A 4,844-nucleotide genomic window follows, 5' to 3' on the forward strand; every position below is an offset into this window, starting at 1 on the left:
TGGTTGAAGAGGAGTTGGATGCCCAAGTAGTTGGAGAGGATCAGAATCCGAGGGGTGGAACTTTTTATTTTAATTAATCAATTTTCCCTTAACCATGGGCCAGGGCTGTCGTCGATCAGATCTGACCAAGAATGGTATCCATCATACGTATGAATGTATGATGAATCCTTCAACTGGGTACTAGATGCAATTAGGACTACAACAGGGTTGGGTTGGGCCGAGCTTTTCAAAATCCCAGCCCAACCTTGAGTCGCCTTAACTGGGCCTAGGCCCAGCACCCTGACTCAGGGCTTGGAAAATTCAACCCTGACCTGCTCTCAGGGTCAGCCCGGGCCAAGCTAACCCTAATTGGCCCTGATCATGGGAGTGGGGGAAGGGAAAGATGCATGGACTGGGTCAAAGAGAATATTATCAAATTTATACAAAATAACACTATAATATGTGTGACATTTAAAGTTTATAATATATATAGTATATAAATATATATTTTATAGTATTAACTTAAACAAGGTTGGGATGGGCAGGGTCGGGCTCAGCCCGAGGTCTCAACCCTAGTCCGACCTGACCCTAACTCAAGACCAGGTATCTCAATCTAGGCCTTGTTCGGGCTCAGGATAGGTTCGGCCGATAGGACTTAACTTGCACCCCTGATGCAACTATGGAAAGTGTCGAGATTATGTCTCACATTCGGTGTGCCAAACACTGAGGTAGCAATTAAGGATTTGTTTCAAGGCTTTTGGCCGGGTTGGGGCTAATGCTTTCTCAAAATTTTTTTTTGGTGGGTGCAAGCTCTCTAATCTTGTTTACTCTGCTATCTTATTGTATTAGATTTTCTTATCTCATCCCGTGGACTGAACCATGTAAAATCTTGATTTCTCTATGTTGATTATATTATTCCTTCTATTTATTGATTTGGCATTTCGGCAATAGGTTATTTGGTGCAATTCCAAATGCAACAGAGAGAACTTTCAGTACACGTCAATATATTATTTCATCTATCATGTATTCGTAGTTTAAACTTCAAACTTCAAAGACACCAAACACCATTCAAATACATTTCATTAATTAAGAATCATAACGCATCTATTTGTTTCAATGTAAAATGGGAGAAATGTTTTTTTTTTTTTAAGTAAGAAGATATCTTATTGAAAGGAGGGTTATGAGGAACACAAAGCTTCTTGATTACAAGGATCAAGGAGTCAAGGAGTGGAAGTTGGCCAACATGTCTTACATGCCAGAGACACGGCTTTTCGGACTAGAGAGTGTGCGACACCATTCGCATCTCTAGAAATAAAAGCGAACATAATGTAAGGGAAGTAAAATATTTTAATAAAAAGAATGTAAAATATATAATTATAGAATTTGTTTAATAGGAAATACAAACAAGGAACATAAAGTTTTACTATATGATCCCCTATTTTATGTCCAAAATAGGTAAAGATAATGTAAGGGAAGTAAAATATTTTCCCTACCATATCTTACTTCTAGGAATTTAGTTTAGAAAGAAAAGCCTAAATATTCAAAAAACTTGTATATTAAATAAAAATTTCATTTTCAATATATATATAGAACTGTAGTTTAGGTTAATCTCACCTAATAACTCTTTTTTGTCCAAACTCCAAACCAAGCAAAATCAATATGATGGTTAAGCTTATATTTCTTGAGGTGTTGATTACTTGATCCAAGATAATGGTTATAAGAAGAAATTGAGAAAGCTTCGAAGGAGAAGTAAGCAAAAACTTAGGGTTCCATGGCGGAGCACCCTAACAAAAACTTAGGGTTCCATGGCGGAGCACCCTCTTCGTTAGGGTTCCACGGCGGAGCCTCCCGGTGCTCAGGAGGATCGTTCGCCAGACTTTCCTAGGCCGGCGAATCGAGTGGAGGTCTCGGTTTCACCCCCTTCTGCTCCAGCGCCGATCCTTTTGCGGCTGTTGTTGTACGTCCATCGGCATTGGCTACTCCTTCGATTCTAGTGAAGGACCCGTCTTTGCATATGGGTATGCCTGCTCCTTCGATTCCAGTGAAGGCCCCGTCTTTGCATATGGGAACACCTGCAGTTTTTTTCACATAGGCTGAAATCACGATTTCAGAGGAGGCATTACAATCGACTCTGGTAGCCAAGTGCTCATATGGACGTCCATCTATTGTTGATGTAAAGAGGGCTATCCAATCTTCTTTCCATCTCTCTGCAGATGTGATTGTCTCTTCCCTGAATCCACGACATTTATTGCTGTGTTTCCTTAACCAAGAAGATTTCATCAAAGTTTGGCTAAAGGAACATTTGGTCATTAAGGGTTTTCCTTTCCATTTTTTCGAATGAAATAGATTTTTTAAGGCTGGTCTCGAATAGCCGATTGTTCCAGTTTGGGTTTCATTCCCTAATCTCCCTGTGAATTTGTATCTAGGGAATTTCTTTCTCTCAGTGGCAGGTACAGTTGGACAGGTGTTGAAGGTGGATAGCGCCACAATTAGATGTACAAGAACAGTTGCTGCTAGGGCATGTGTGGAGGGGGATTTGCGTTCTATTCTACCTGATCGGATTTGGGTCGGTTGTGGAACATCTGGTTTTTTCCAAATGGTTGTGTTTGAACGGTTGCCATTGTTTTTGCTCTGGATGCTCTAAATTGGGGTATAGTCTGGACTCTTGCAGGCGAAATACTGCTGGAACTGTTACGGGTGGAAGAAAGGTGGACTCTAGGAATTTGTAGACTACTGCCCAACCTTTTCCTGGTGTGCAAGCAATCAATGGCCATGGGGGTAAGGGCGTTCAGGCTGCGGAAGTAGGTAAGCAGATTTTAGCCTTTGAAAATCAAGGTTTGGCAAGGGAGTTAGTCGTGGGTGAAATGTCAAATGTTGCGATCCCTTTACATTTTGCACTTGCTCTTTCCCCCTCATCTCTAATTAATTTAGAAATGGATGTGGCAAACAAAGATGTTTCGGTGGAGCTGCCCACGGATTCTGAAAAAACTCTCTCCACGACTTCAACTTTCCAAAGATGGAAGAATTTGTGAGACCTCTCCAAACCAGCTTGATTGCAATACTAGTTTGGACATGGTTAGTGGAAGCATGATGAGGGGTTTGTGTCAGGACTCCACCCATGTGCAAGCGACACTAGATCCAAATAATGATGGGACTATCTCTTTTGAATATTTGGAAGGTAATTTGGAAGGTAACTTAGAGGAACACTGAACTGTTGGGATGGGGTATCAAGGTAATTCTTTTGTGCTGAACCAAAGAGAGTGAGGGAGTTCGAATGCACATAATTCTCACTTTCAAAATGGGGCTATCGTGGTAAATATGCCTAATGAGGTGGAATCAGTTCAAAGATCGGATTCTCGTGGATCGGGTTATGGCCAATTTGATCAAGAGGAAGTGCAAGAAAGGTGGACTCAGGTGGTGGGTCGAAAAAATCGTGATGATCGTTGGAATGCTTTTCGAGGTGTTTGTGTGGGTCCCCATTTGGTAACTCCAGTTATTGGCAGAACTCGAAGTCAAAGGAATGCAACTCTTGGTGTTAAGGTGGTGGACGTAGTGGTACAAAAATATCAGGTTGAAAAGGAGTTAGGAGTGGAGTTACAAAAAATTCCATCTCCCTTTTCGTCACAGGAGGAGGCTCTTTTGGCCTGTGTGGCTCTTGTTCATCCTGGTTTATATGCTGAAATCCCCCGACGATCAAATAGGATAAGGACCCCATCGATGCGCCTCACAGATCCCCCGTAGCCTTATTTTATTATTTTTCTTGGGTGAGCGAGTGGTTTGTTGCCCTCGTTAATATGTTTTAGAACTGAGTCCCCTTTTTAAAAAAAAAATAGTGACTCTTACTCAGTCATCCATGTTTGTGATATTTTTTTTACTGTTTAAATAAAGATTGCAGGTTTTCTGTTTTAAAAAGAAAAGAAGGAATTGTGCGCTTATGCAATTGAATAGAGCCCCAGAGACAGGATGAATGAGAATGATGTTCGTTACAACACTACACCTTATTACAAATACACTGTGTTATGATAAACATGCATGATTTAATTCCCTAATACAAAGGGAACAAAAAAAACCTTTCAACAAGTTTTCTCCTTATTTACCGAAGGCAATTCATTTTTCTAGAACTAATCATCATTTAAATTAGGGCTGCAACAGGGTCGGGTTGGGCTGGGCTTTATAGAACCCTAGCCCAACCCTAAGTCCCCTTAGCTGGGCCCAAGCCCGACCCAACCCTGACTCAGGGCCAGAAAAATCCAACCCTGACCCGCCCTCAGGGTCGGGTCGGGCCAACCCTAATTGGCCCTGATCATGGGGAGGGGGAAAGAAATGCATGGGTTGGAATGGGCTGGGAAGAACTTATTAATTTTACATAAATTAACAATATAATAAATTATATTATAATACTTATTGTCTTCATATATAGTATATTATATAAAAAACTGTGGGTGAAATTTAAAGTTCATAACGTATAAATTATATCAATATATATTTTATAGTATAACTTAAATCAGGGTCGGGCCGGGCCAGGCCAAGCTTAGCTCGAGGCCTCAACCCTAACCCGACCCGACCCTAACTCGAGGGCAGTTTCTAGCCCGACCCGCCCTCGGGCCAAATATCTCCCAGACCTATTCGGGCTCGGCGGGCGGGGGCGGGTTCGGGCAGGGCAGGCCAACTTGCACCCCTAATTTAAATGGTCATGTTTTTCGAGAAGGGATAAAATAATTATTTGTAAACATGAATTGTGATAGCATTAAGGTTGCAATAACTATAATCAAGAACAATTTACATGGATTTTTTTTTTCTTTTAACTTTTGGCAACAATATATTGGCTTACAAACCCCTCAAAAAAAGTTTAATTTAAAAAAAAT

This window comes from Telopea speciosissima, chromosome 4 (assembly GCF_018873765.1).
Source record: "Telopea speciosissima isolate NSW1024214 ecotype Mountain lineage chromosome 4, Tspe_v1, whole genome shotgun sequence".
Lineage (NCBI taxonomy): Eukaryota > Viridiplantae > Streptophyta > Magnoliopsida > Proteales > Proteaceae > Telopea > Telopea speciosissima.